Source organism: Bombina bombina, chromosome 1, assembly GCF_027579735.1.
Source record: "Bombina bombina isolate aBomBom1 chromosome 1, aBomBom1.pri, whole genome shotgun sequence".
In the NCBI taxonomy this organism is placed as follows: Eukaryota; Metazoa; Chordata; class Amphibia; order Anura; family Bombinatoridae; genus Bombina; species Bombina bombina.
Genome location: NC_069499.1, coordinates 867,691,006 through 867,706,288, shown reverse-complemented (window position 1 = coordinate 867,706,288; position 15,283 = coordinate 867,691,006). Strand labels below are relative to the sequence as shown.

The window sequence follows — 15,283 nt, the reverse complement described above, 5'->3', positions numbered from 1 at the left end:
AAAGTGATATAATTGTGCAAAAAATGATATAAACTAGACATGTCTCACACAGATGCTGTAATATTCCTTACTAGACTCAATTAAAGGGCCACTAAACCCATAATCTTTCTTTCATGATTCAGATAGAGAATACACATTTGAACAACATTACAATTTACTTCTATTATTTATTTTGCTTCATTTTTTAGATATCCTTAGTTGAAAAAAAAAGCAATGCACATGGTGAGCCAATCACACAAGGCTTCTATGTGCAGCAACCAATCAGCAGCTACTGAGCATATCTAGATATGCTTTTCAGCAAAGAATATCAATAGAATAAAACAAATTATATAATATAAGTAAATTAGAAAGATGTTTAAAATTGCATTCTCTTTCTAAATCATGAAAGAAAAACTGTGGGTTTCATGGCCCTTTAATACAGTACAATTTTATAATTGACAAATGCATAATAAAAGACAATGCAAAATCACTAAATTTGAATTTGAAATTAGCAGTAGAATATTTTCTGGCAAATTTTAAAGTTATAGTGACAGTCTAGTCCAAAATAAACTTTAATGATTCAGATAGGGCATGTAATTTTAAACAATTTTCCAATTTACTTTTATCACCAATTTTGCTTTGTTCTCTTGGTATTCTTAGTTGAGGAGGTTCATATGCTAATTTCTTAGACCTTGAAGGCCACCTCTTTTCAGAATGCATTTTAACAGTTTTTCACCACTAGAGGGTGTTAGTTCATGTGTTTCATATAGATAACACTGTGCTCATGCAAGTGAAGTTATCTTGGAGTAGGCACGGATTTGCTAAACTACAAGTCTGTCAAAATAACTGAAATAAAGGGGCAGTTTGCAGAGGCTTAGATACAAGATAATCACAGAGGTTAAAAGTATATTAATATAACTGTGTTGGTTATGCAAAACTGGGGAATGGGTAATAAAGGGATTATTTATCTTTTAAAACAATAAAAATTCTGGTGTAGACTGTCCCTTTAATCTAATTTTCCTTCCCTCTGTATCATGTGACAGCCATCGGCCAATCATAAAATGTGTATGCTTATATACTGTGCACTTCTGCACATGCTCATTAGGAGCTGGAACCTCAGAAAGTGTGCATGTAAAAAAGAATGTACACACTTTGATAGTGGTCCTTTATTGTGCATCTTACATTAAAAAAAGAGGAAAATAAACTCTTACAGACACTTTAGTGCATGATAAGGTAAGCAATATTATGTTACTAATAATCTAGAATCTTACGGCTATATTTAGAGTTTTGTCGGTAAGGACCCGCGTAGCTAACGCTGGCTTTTTTCTGGCCGCACCTTTAAAATAACTCTGGTATTGAGAGTCCACAGAATGGCTGCGTTAGGCTCCAAAAAAGGAGCGTAGAGCATATTTAACGCAACTTCAACTCTCAATACCAGAGTTGCTTACAGACGTGGCCAGCCTCAAAAACGTGCTCGTGAACGATATCCCCATAGGAAACAATGGGGCTGTTTGAGCTGAAAAAAAACCTAACACCTGCAAAAAAGCAGCGTTTAGCTCCTAACGCAGCCCCATTGTTTGCTATGGGGAAACACTTCCTACGTCTGCACCTAACACTCTAACATGTACCCCGAGTCTAAACACCCCTAACCTTACACTTATTAACCCCTATTCTGCCGCCCCCACTATCGCTGACCCCTGTATATTATTTTTAACCCCTAATCTGCCGCTCCGTAAACCGCCGCTACTTACATTATCCCTATGTACCCCTAATCTGCTGCCCCTAACACCGCCGACCCCTATATTATATTTATTAACCCCTAATCTGCCCCCACAACGTCCCCTCTACCTGCCTACACTTATTAACCCCTAATCTGCCGACCTGACCTGAGCGTTACTATAATAAAGTTATTAACCCCTAATCCGCCTCACTAACCCTATTATAAATAGTATTAACCCCTAATCTGCACTCCCTAACATCGCCGACACCTAACTTCAATTATTAACCCCTAATCTGCCGACTGGAGCTCACCGCTATTCTAATAAATGTATTAACCCCTAAAGCTAAGTCTAACCCTAACACTAACACCCCCCTAAATTAAATATAATTTTAATCTAACGAAATTAATTAACTCTTATTAAATAAATTATTCCTATTTAAAGCAAAATACTTACCTGTAAAATAAATCCTAATATAGCTACAATATAAATTATAATTATATTATAGCTATTTTAGGATATATATTTATTTTACAGGTAACTTTGTAATTATTTTAACCAGGTACAATAGCTATTAAATAGTTAAGAACTATTTAATAGCTAAAATAGTTAAAATAATTACAAATTTACCTGTAAAATAAATCCTAACCTGTTGCAATTAAACCTAACACTACACTATCAATAAATTAATTAAATAAAATACCTATAATTATCTACAATTAAACCTAACACTACACTATCAATAAATAAATTAAATACAATTCCTACAAATAAATACAATGAAATAAACTAACTAAAGTACAAAAAATAAAAAAGAACTAAGTTACAAAAAATAAAAAAATATTTACAAACATTAGAAATATATTACAACAATTTTAAACTAATTACACCTACTCTAAGCCCCCTACTAAAATATCAAAGCCCCCCACAATAAAAAAATGCCCTACCCTATTCTAAATTACTAAAGTTCAAAGCTCTTTTACCTTACCAGCCCTGAACAGGGCCCTTTGCGGGGCATGCCCCAAGAAGTTCAGCTCTTTTGCCTGTAAAAAAAAAACATACAATACCCCCCCCAACATTACAACCCACCACCCACATACCCCTAATCTAACCCAAACCCCCCTTAAATAAACCTAACACTAAGCCCCTGAAGATCTCCCTACCTTGAGTCGTCTTCACCCAGCCGAGCCAAATTCTTCATCCAAGCGGAGCAAGAAGAGGTCCTCCATCCGGTAGAAGTCTTCATCCAAGCGGGGCAGAAGAGGTCTTCCATCCGATTGAAGTCTTCACCCAAGAGGCATCTTCTATCGTCATCCATCCGGAGCGGAGCGGCAGCATCCTGAAGACCTCCGACGCGGAACATCCATCCTGGCCGACGACTGAACGCCGAATGACGGTTCCTTTAAATGACGTCATCCAAGATGGCGTCCCTCGAATTCCATTGAGGGAACAGCCAATAGAATGCGAGCTCAATCTGATTGGTTGATTGGATCAGCCAATCGGATTGAACTTGATTCTGATTGGCTGATTCCATCAGACAATCAGAATATTCCTACCTTAATTCCGATTGGCTGATAGAATGCTATCAGCCAATCGGAATTCGAGGGACGCCATCTTGGATGACGTCATTTAAAGGAACCATCATTCGTCGGCCAGGATGGATGTTCCGCGTCGGAGGTCTTCAGGATGCTGCCGCTCCGTTCCGGATGGATGACAATAGAAGATGCCTCTTGGATGAAGACTTCAATCGGATGGAAGACCTCTTCTGCCCCGCTTGGATGAAGACTTCTACCGGATGGAGGACCTCTTCTTGCTCCGCTTGAATGAAGAATTTGGCTCGGCTGGGTGAAGACGACTCAAGGTAGGGAGATCTTCAGGGGCTTAGTGTTAGGTTTATTTAAGGGGGGTTTGGGTTAGATAAGGGGTATGTGGGTGGTGGGTTGTAATGTTGGTGGGGGTTTTGTATGTTTTTTTTACAGGCAAAAGAGCAAAAGGCCCTGTTCAGGGCTGGTAAGGTAAAAGAGCTTTGAACTTTAGTAATTTAGAATAGGGTAGGGCATTTTTTTATTTTGGGGGGCTTTGTTATTTTATTAGGGGGCTTAGAGTAGGTGTAATTAGTTTAAAATTGTTGTAATATATTTCTAATGTTTGTAAATATTTTTTTATTTTTTGTAACTTAGTTCTTTTTTATTTTTTGTACTTTAGTTAGTTTATTTCATTGTATTTATTTGTAGGAATTGTATTTAATTTATTTATTGATAGTGTAGTGTTAGGTTTAATTGTAACTTAAGTTAGCATTTATTTTACAGGTAAATTTGTAATTATTTTAACTATTTTAGCTATTGTACCTGGTTAAAATAATTACAAAGTTACCTGTAAAATAAATATAAATCCTAAAATAGCTATAATATAATTATAATTTATATTGTAGCTATATTAGGATTTATTTTACAGGTAAGTATTTAGCTTTAAATAGGAATAATTTATTTAATAAGAGTTAATAAATTTCGTTAGATTAAAATTATATTTAATTTAGGGGGGTGTTAGGGTTAGACTTAGCTTTAGGGGTTAATACATTTATTAAAATAGCGGTGAGCTCCGGTCGGCAGATTAGGAGTTAATGTTTGAAGTTAGGTGTCGGCGATGTTAGGGAGGGCAGATTAGGGGTTAATACTATTTATTATAGGGTTAGTGAGGCGGATTAGGGGTTAATAACTTTATTATAATAGCGGTGCGGTCCGGTCGGCAGATTAGGGGTTAATAAGTGTAGGCAGGTGGAGGCGACGTTGAGGGCGGCAGATTAGGGGTTAATAAATATAATATAGGGGTCGGCGGTGTTAGGGGCAGCAGATTAGGGGTACATAGCTATAATGTAGGTGGTGGCGCTTTGCGGTCGGCAGATTAGGGGTTAATTATTGTAGGTAGCTGGCGGCGACGTTGTGGGGGGCAGGTTAGGGGTTAATAAATATAATACAGGGGTCGGCGGTGTTAGGGGCAGCAGATTAGGGGTACATAAGTATAACGTAGGTGGCGGTCGGCAGATTAGGGGTTAAAAAAATTTAATCGAGTGGCGGCGATGTGGGGGGACCTCGGTTTAGGGGTACATAGGTAGTTTATGGGTGTTAGTGTACTTTAGAGCACAGTAGTTAAGAGCTTTATAAACCGGAGTTAGCCCAGAAAGCTCTTAACTACTGACTTTTTTCTGCGGCTGGAGTTTTGTCGTTAGATTTCTAACGCTCACTTCAGACACGACTCTAAATAACGGAGTTAGAAAGATCCCATTGAAAAGATAGGATACGCAATTTACGTAAGGGGATCTGCGGTATGGAAAAGTCGCGGCTGAAAAGTGAGCGTTAGACCCTTTTTTGAGTGACTCCAAATACCGGCGGTAGCCTAAAACCAGCGTTAGGAGCCTCTAACGCTGGTTTTCACGGCTACCGCCAAACTCCAAATCTAGGCCTTAGGTTTTACCAATTTTTGGTGAATCACTGGGGCCCATTTATCAAGCTCCAGACGGAGCTTGAGGGCCCGTGTTTCTGGTGAGCCTGCTCCATAACCCTGTCCACCTGCTCTGAGCAGGCGGACACACATTGCCAAAAATCAACACCTCCCTGCTGGTGGACGATTGGCCGCAAATCTGCAGGGGGCTCTCCGCATTCAGCCAGGTCTGGTGGACCTGATCCGCACTGTCGGATCAGGTCCGCCAGACCTTTGATAAATATCCCCCAATGTATCAACATGGGCAGGGAAATACAATCTGTCCTGTTATGAGTGCTTGAGGGAAGAAATGAGAAACACAGCTTTCTGTCATATCTTTACTATAGCTTAATCCGAAGAAAAAAAAACCAATAATGAAGGGCAATGCTTGGAGTACCCCTTGTGAGTGCCCCAAGTTTAGAAACTAGGGTGTACAGCACCTTCTCATTAAATGCTGCCTGGGCTTGATTACTCTTACCAAAATGTTTCTGAGAGCAATACCAAGAACAGGTATGACGATTGAAGGGCGGTCATAACCTTTCCTAGAGAGAGACATGCTTGGTCAACAGAGCAGCGCAGTACAGGAAGTATCTAAGTCATATGGCATCTGCCTTTTTTGACTTTTAAACTTAGGTCTTATTTACATACCTCACTTGTTGGCAATAAGGGTCTAAAAGTAGACACTGTTTATAGTGTACCTAGATGCCTCATTTTACACACTCACATAGGATAGATATACTTAGATTTTGAAAGTATGCCCTGTTTTAGGGGAACATCTAAACTCCCAGGCAGGGTAAACCACTGATCTGTAAATTAACTACATGGCATAAATAAATGGGGGTTTTTTTTGTTAGGAATTTTAATGTAGCCCTTGACAATATAGTCATCGCAAATCCTGTGTAAAAATATTTTTTTTTCTAAGCCATTCCAATCCATTAGAAAAGTTTTAATTAGAAATGTTAAAACCTCCTGAATAAATAAATTACAAGCTAAACACATGAAAAAAACAAAAAATTGAATTTTCAAAAACCTTCATTTAAAGGGACAGTATACACTCATTTTCATATAACTGCATGTAATAGACACTACTATAAAGAATAGGATGCACAGATACTGATATAAAAATTCAGTATAAAACTGTTTAAAAACTTACTTAGAAGCTTTCAGTTTAGCTCTGTTGAAAAGGTAGCTGGAAAGCCCACTGCAAGTGGGAAATAAGACCCTCCCCCTTCTTTTGCATATGAAAAGACCCTTTACACAAACAGGAACAAGCTGGAGAAGGTAGCTGACGGTATTCTCATAAATCTTGGGGCTTGGTTAGGAGTCTGAAAATCAGAGCAATGTTATTAAAAAATAAGCAAAACTATACATTTAACAAAAAAAACACTGTATGGTCTATATAAATAGATCATCTACAAAACATGTATGCAAAGAAAAAATTAGTGTATAATGTCCCTTTAAGCAAAATGTATGCGGCTAAAGCAAAAGTAAGGCACAACATTTAATTCGCACAATACTGCTTATAACTAATGTGTATTTTTTTCACTCAGGCAATAATAAAATTTGCTTTGATCTTTTGTATCGTTTGTTGAAGATTAAACTTAGGTAGCTGATATAAGCTTAAGAACTTGCACAATGTTTATAGCAATGTAAAACATTGTTGCATACACTGCTACCATAGAGCACTAAAATCACATCCTCTAGAGCTTACATAGATTTACTCTTCAAAAAAAAAAACCAAAAAAACAAAGTACATAACTGCAGTAAATTGGTAGTTTTTTTTGTTTGTTTTTTAATTGCATGCTTTATTTGAATTATCATCATGAAAGTTTAATTTTGTCTTCACAATCCTTTTTAAAAGGCAGATCAGCCAGAAGAAAAACATTGTTCTAGTTAATGTGCAATAAATGGACATTTAAAACCTTGGTTGATTTTTAAGCTAAGCTAACTTTATTACCGCATTTAAAAATTCCATCTTTAGAATTTGCAGAATGCACCTCAACCTCCAATACTTTCCTCCAGTTTTGTAGCTGACATCCGTGCATGAATTGTTTTTACATGATTCATGAGAGAGTGCATTTGGGGACAGCGATGGCTTTCAATGTTTTTAGAAAAGGAAAACAAACAAAAACTTAATTTTAAAAGCTTGTCACTGGTTTGGATGTAGAAAGTAGTTTGTATTCACCTAACATCAGATTCATATATTTACTAAGAAAGTTTTTATCTTGTTGCAGTTTTTTTTTTTTAAATGTATATGAAACCCCAGATTTTACTTTCATTTTTCAGATAGAGAATGCAATTTCTAATTTATTTCTATTATACATTTTTCCATGTTCTCTTGGTATCTTCTATTGAAAAGCATGGATGTATGCTTAGGAACTGGACCATTTCTGGATCACTATATGGCAGCAGTGTTGCAAGAATGTTATCCATTTGTAAGAGCACTAGATGGCAGCACTATTTTCTGTCATATAGTGCTCCAGGCACCTACCTAGGCATCTTGTCAACTCAGAATATCATGGGAACAAGGAAAATTTGATAGAACTAAATTGAAACCTTTTTTTAAAACTGTATTCTCTATTTAAACCACAAAATAATATTTGGGGGTTTCATCTCCCTTTTAATATACCTATAATTAATTAAATTGTTGATTTCTTCAGTAAAAAGAAGTGAAGGTGGCACTCGTAAATAAGAGCAAACCTTTATTAGAAAGAGCAATGTTTTGGGGCACCTGCCCCTTTCTCTTGCTGACCTACAATGACCACAACATACATTTTATAATGCACATGTAAAATAGGTATCCAATCAACTTCTAGTGGGAGGAGTTATATCTTACATACAAAGTGAGTCACGCAAGTTTATCAAATTACCACATATCTCTTAACCCCCTCCTTTCAGGTTATCTTTGGAACAACTAGTTAAAAACAAAATCAGCTAATCGCTCAATTTAAAGGGACAGGTAATGCAATAACTTTGCACATCAAAAATCACCTAACATTCTATCAACCATAAATATAATAAATACAATTACTAATTAAGCCTTGATGCCTAAGCTCTAAATAAATGGAAGTAAATTGAAATCCCTATTGAGCCCATTGTGTTTAATCACCAATTCAACTTGGCTTCTTTATGAAGTAGGTCCTTAATCCTGTCACCACCTCTTCATTTCTTTTGAGTCCTATCAATAACCATGAATCTAAGATGACTTGCCTGGTGGCCCATTTCAAAATGGGCTGTAGATTCATTGATTTTTTTGAGTGGTCTCCCCTACATATAAAAGTCCACATTGGCATTTAAGTGCATACACCATATATGTAGAAATTGAACTTCCTTTTATTATGCGATTACACTGCACACAACCAAGGCAGGGAAAAGTTCCATGTTTGGTGTGCCAAAAAATAGTGTATTTTGCTCAGTGGTGTTGTTAAAATTGGCATGCAACAATCTTCTGCTTATTGTGTTACCCCTTCGAAATGAGGCTCTAGGGATTTCTTTAAATTCTCTAATCTCAGGTCATGCTTCCTGCAAAAGGAACCAGTTTCTATTAATAATACCAAAAATCTATTTACTCATTGTCTTAAAGGTACTTACAAATTGTATCCTCAATATTGAGGACTTCCTGTCTATTGTAGCCTTGCTGTACAAACTTCTCCCTCATCTCATGAGACCTTAACCATCTTCTTTCAGGGTCAGAGACAATTCTAGTGACACGCATCATCTGTGACTTAGGTATACACTAAAACACTCTGGGGATGAAAACTTTTCCTATGTAACAGTATATTACGATAGGTGGACTTAACAAATAAATCCGTTATGAGTCTGTCATTATACTTAGAGACAGTAGTATCCAAACATTCCACCTGTTGGTAATCACTCTTACAACTGAATTTAAAAAAAGGAAAATCTCTTTCCAAGTCCATTTTAAGTTCCAACAGCTTGTCAGGGGGGCCCCGCCACACAATAAACAAATCATCTATGTAGCAGTACCATCCCAGACAAAACAGTCTGTATAGTGGATGACCATACACAATTTTTTCTTCAATTGCATCCATAACTAGGCAGGCATAAGATGGGGACACATTAGACCCCGTCATTGTGCCAGCTTTTTGCATAAAAAAAGGTCTTATTGAAAATAAATAAAATGATTGGTTAAGACCATATTCAGTAATTTTACAAGTAAATCCAACTGAGAATTATGATATTGTTTACTGGATGTTAAAGCTCTCAGCACACAGTCAAAGTCCACCGAATGGGGGATAACAATGTACAAGGAGGTAACATCTCAAATAGAAAACAACACCTTATGATCCATGTTGTTGAACTGTTTAATAAGATTTTTTTTTTTTAAATGTCTTTAATGCAGGATTTACCCTGTGTAACTAGGGAAGACAAGATTTTATTTAGAAAAATACCAGCAACTATAGGTCATCCAGGAGGGTTTTCTAGGTTTTTGTGAACCTTTGGGACTATATATTGATTTGTTTCTTATGATGATAAAGGTGGTCTCTGCATGTTATGTAAGCTTCTAGCTACCACTATAGAATTCAAGGAATTGTAATAAATCCAAGCAGCTAAGTTTAACTCCCTTCCTGTATTATCATACAGCTAGATTACGAGTTATGCGTTCGTGTTTTAACGCTGAAAAAATTGTCATTTCAACGTTAAAACAGCACCGCAGCCATTACTAGTCCTGTCGGTATAGCTGTACCGCAAGCCTTTAAGCCTGTAGCGCAACATCAGTACCACACTCGTAAAAATTAAGTTTTTCATGGGACTTTCATAGTGCTGCCATTATGAGTTTTGCAGTGAGGCTAAAAAGCTTGCGTTCCAGCCTATACCGACAAGATCCGTTTCGCAATCTAAAAGCAGTAGTTATGAGTTTTACGATACAAAACTGTTACATAAAACTCATAACTAAAGTGTTACAATGTACACTAACACCCATAAACTACCTATTAACCCCTAAACCGAGGCCCTCCCGTATCGCAAATACTATAATAAACTTATTAAGCCCTAATCTGTCGCTCCCGCCACTAATAAAATGTATTAACCCCTATTCTGCCACTCCTGACATCGTCGCCACTATAATAAATTTATTAACCCCTAAGCCGCCACCCGCTCACATCGCCCCCACTATACTAAAGTTATTAAGCCCTACACTGCCGCCACTATAATAAACCTATTAACCCCTAAACCGCAAGCCCCACACAATGAAATATACTAAATTAAACTATTAACCCCTAAACCTAACGCCCCCCTAACTTTATATTAAAATTACAATTTCCCTATATTAAATTAAAACTTACCTGTCAAATTAAAAAAACTAAGTTTAAACTAATAATTAAACTAATATAACTATTAAACTAAAATTAAACTAACTACCAATTAAATTGAGCAGCCAATAGGATTTCAGTAGCTCTCATCTTATTGGCTGATTTGAATTTCCAAAATCAAATCAGCCATTAGGAATGCAAGGGACGCCATCTTGAATTGCATACCTTTCATTGAAGATTCAGTATACGGCGGGGACCGTATGAAGAGGATGCTCCATGCCAGATGTCTTCAGGATGGACCCTCTCCGTGCTGCCGGGATGAAGATAGAAGAGGCCGTCTGGATGAAGACTTCTCGCTACCTGGATGGGGACTTCGCCACCTGGATGAAGATAGAAGAGGCCGCCTGGATGAAGACTTCTCGCTACCTGGATGAAGATCGTTCAAGTGGGACTTCAAAAACTGTAAGTGGATCTTTGGGGTTAGTGTTAGGTTTTTTAATGTTTTTTTGGGGTATTATTTTTGAAAATGTGTTTATTTTGTGTAATGTATTTTTTTTTATTTGGGGTGGGTTTTTATTTTTAGATTAGGGCTTGGGCTTTTCACAAAAGAGCTAAATGCTCTTTTCAGGGCAAAGCAAAAGAGCTAAATGCCCTTTTAAGGGCAATGCCCATACAAATGCCCTTTTCAGGGCAATGGGTAGCTTAGGTTTTTTTAGATAGTTTTTTTTATTTTGTGGGTTTGGGAGGGTAGTGGTTTGTAATGTTAGTGGGGGTTTGTTATTTTTTTTTAGGTAAAAGAGCTGTTTAACTTAGAGCAATGCCCTACAAGGCCCTTTTAAGGGCTATTGGTAGTTTATTTTTAGATTAGGTTTTTTATTTTGGGGTGTTTTTTTTTTTAATGGGTATTAGAATATGCATGATTTTTATTATTTTAGATAATTTGTTATTTTGTGTAAAGTATTTTTTTCGCTTTGGGGTGGGTTTTTATTTTTAGATTAGTGCTTGGACATTTCACAAAAGAGCTGAATGCCCTTTTAAGGGCAGGAAAAAGAGCTAAATGCCCTTTTAAGGGCAATGCCCATACAAATGCCCTGGGTAGATTAGGTTTTAATTTATTTTTATTTTGTGGGTTTGTGGGGTGAGGGTTTGTATACTGTTAGGGGTGTTTGTTTTGTTTTGTAGCAAAAGAGCTGTTAACTTTAGGGCAATGCCCTACAAAAGGCCCTTTTAAGGGCCCACAAAAGGCCCTTTTTAGGGCCCTTGGTAGTTTATTCTAGATTAGGCTTTTTATTTTGGGGTGTTTTTTTTAAAGGGTATTAGAATAGGAACGATTTTTATTATTTTGTATAATTTTGTTTGTTATTTTTTTGTAATGGTAGTTTTTTTTTATTTTTTGTAATTTTTAGTGTTTTCTATTTTGTAATGGTGGGTTTTTATTTTTGTAATGTTAGGTTTTAGTGTAAGGCAGCTTGGGTTTTATTTCACAGGTAAGTTTGTATTTATTTTAACTAGGTAGTTAGTAAAAAGTTAATAAATATTTACTAACTAGTCTACCTAGTTAAAATAAATACAAAATTTCCTGTGAAATAAAGATAAAACCTAAGCTAGCTACAATATAACTAGTAGTTATATTGTAGCTATCTTAGGTTTTATTTCACAGGTAAATATTTAGTTTTAAATAGGAATTATTTAGTTAATAATTGTAAGTTTATATATTTTTTCTATTTTAATTATGTTAAAGTTAGGGGGTGTTAGGGTTAGGTTTAGGGTTACGTTAGGGTTAGGTTTAGGGGTTAATATAGTTTAATTTAGGTTGTTGCGATGTGGGGGGCTGGCGGTTTAGGGGTTAATAGATTTATTTAGTGGTAGTGATGTGAGGTTTAGGGGTTAATAACTTTATTTAGTTGCGGCGATGTCGGGGAGCTGCGTTACAGAGCTTTTTATTTATTTTGTGCGGTATGGAGCTTAAAAGCACCATATTTCACGCACAAGACGGCTGTTTCAAAACTTGTAATGGCTGCGCTATAGGGGGTTAAATTAACTCAACTTTTGTTGCGTTTGTTAATTTCCCTATAGCGCGCATAACTCGTAATCTACCCGATAATGTATTGAACTAACTCGCATTCCTGTTTTTTTTCTCTCTTTAATTACTGAAGGGGAAGCTACATTTTACAGAAACAATAATATTTTATAAGCAATTTCCATAAACAAGGGACAGTGCATTTTAGATGTGTTTAAGCATTAATAAATAAGATTGCCTTATTACCTGCTTAAAGGGACATTTAATGCAATTAAATTCCCCTTAAATTAAAGGGACTTATTACTCCAACTTTTTTGCCCCGCCTATATGAAAGAGCAGATGCTTTATTTTAAATGATATGCTCTGCCTAAATCACAAAATACATTTCATATTCCTTTAAATTTAGAAAATCAAACATTTTTCCTCTCCACTTCCTCAGCAAAGCTTTGCAAAGAATGGAAATGTAAGACCTTAGACTAGAATTAATTTAAGGGGTGAGGCCCTTTTAAGAGTGAGCTGGCATGCGTGGCAACAACTATTTTGCGATTGAGGGGAGGGCAATGCTTACCAGTATAAGTACCCAGGAAAGATTGGAAGGCCTCAGCCTCTTTTCACCTGCATCCTGAAGCCTGTTCACCTCCCTCCCTGATTAAGGCAAGCGGATCTGTTAGGTGCCTTTAGGGCGCCTTAGTTATTCTGACACCCTCATGATTAGTCGACTAAGAGGTGGTAAGATCAGAATGGTAATTATTGGCTCTCTATAGGGGGTCATGTTTTGCGACTCAACCTCCTGAGGCCTTCTGTTTGGAGTTTGCATGTCCACATCCTAGCTAGGTGGGCAATCTGGTCTCAGGCTATTGACTATGTGAGTGACGGCCATGAGGAAGAGCGATATCCCCAGGACCGAGCCTGAGGGTGCTCCTCTTAGAGTAGTTTGGCTGTAGATCTCTAATGAACAACATTGTTCCCTGTAAGGCGTTGTAGCCATGTGAACATGTAACCATGGGTTATAATGCTAGGTCCCGCTTGCTGCCAGTTTCTTTACCTTTAAGGTGAAGTTGATGGTTGTTTCCGTTTTGTTTAATAAATATGACCTTGTGGTCTTAACCCAACTCTCTATGTAGTGTATTTATTCTTAAAAGTTAAATAAGTTCTCAGCCACAAAAAAATAGGGCCTTCAATCCCTTTGTTGGTCTTCCTTGCACTTTAAAGATATACAGTATCTTACAAAAGTGAATTACATCCCTCACATTTTTGTAAATATTTTATTATATCTTTTCTTTTGACAACACTGACGAAATGACACTTTGCTACAATGTAAAATAGTGAGTTTACAGCCTGTATAACAGAGTACATTTGCTGTCCCCTCAAAATAACTCAACTCACAGCCATTAATGTTTAAACCGTTGGCAACAAAAGTGAGTAAACCCCTAAGTGGAAATGTCCAAATTGGGCCCAATTAGCCATTTTCCCTCCCTGGTATCATGTGACTTGTTAGTGTTACAAGGTCTCAGGTGTGAATGGGGAGCAGGTGTGTTAAATTTGGTGTAATCGCTCTCACACTCTCTCACACTGGTCCATGGAAGTTCAATATGGCACTTCATGGCAAAGAACTCTCTGAGGATCTGAAAAAAGAATTGTTGCTCTACATAAAGATGGCCTAGGCTATAAGAAGATTTCCAAGACCCTGAAACTGAGCTGCAGCACTGTGGGCAAGACCATACAGTGGTTTCACAGGACAGGTTACACTCAGAACAGGCCTCGCCATGGTCAACCAGAGAAGTCATATCCAGAGGTTGTCTTTGGGAAAATACGTATGAGTGCTGCCAGCATTGCTGCAGAGGTTGAAGAGTGGGGGGTAAGCCTGTCAGGCACTATTGTAATCTGCTTATTTCGAGCTAGTCTTTAGTGTAACCTAGATATATTTGATAAATCTGTGCCATTATATACCAGACACTTGAGATACATATCTATTTATAGACTTAATACCCTAGCTCCTCAGCACCAGTATATATCCTCTTTCTTCAAACTTGCTTCACCAGGGGTATCTTATTGGGGTCCCATTTTATACTTGGCTTTTAGGGATCCCTAGCGCCTACACATTTTCTCTCTGTCAGTGCTCAGACCATATACCGCACACTGCATCAAATTGGTCTGCATGGCTCTTGTCCCAGAAGGAAGCCTCTTCTAAAGATGATACACAAGAATGCCCGCAAACAGTTTGCTGAAAACAAGCAGACTAAGGACATGGATTACTGGAACCATGTCCTGTGGTCCGGTGAGACCAAGATACACTTATTTGGTTCAGATGGTGTCAAGCATGTATGGGGCAAACAGGTGAGGAGTACAAAGACAAGTGTTTCTTGCCTACATTCAAGCATCGTGGTGGGAGTGTCATGGTCTGGGCCTGCATGAGTGCTGCCGGCACTGGGGAGCTACAGTTCATTGAGAGAACCATGAATTCCAACAAGTACTGTGACATACTGAAGCAGAACGTGATTTCCTCCCTTCGGAGACTGGGCCGCAGGGCAGTATTCCAACATAATGACCCCAAACACACCTCCAAGATGACCACTGCCTTGATAAAGAAGCTGAGGGTAAAGGTGATGTACTGGCCAAGCAATTCTCCAGACCTAAACCCTATTGAGCATCTGTGGGGCATCCTCAAATTGAAGGTGGGGGAGCGCAAGGTCCCTAACATCCACCAGCTCCGTGATGTTGTCATGAAGGAGTGGAAGAGGACTCCAGTGGCAACCTGTGAAGCTCTGGTGAACGCCATGCCCAAGAGGGTTAAAGGGACAGTCTACACCAGAATT

The 15,283-nt window shown here is 37.7% G+C and overlaps 1 protein-coding gene across 1 annotated transcript in view; it reads left to right on the top strand.

Moving 5' to 3' along the window:
* NOD2 (nucleotide binding oligomerization domain containing 2) overlaps positions 1-15,283 on the top strand; it is a 241,511-nt gene that overhangs the window by 38,778 nt on the left and 187,450 nt on the right. The window lies entirely within an intron of this gene.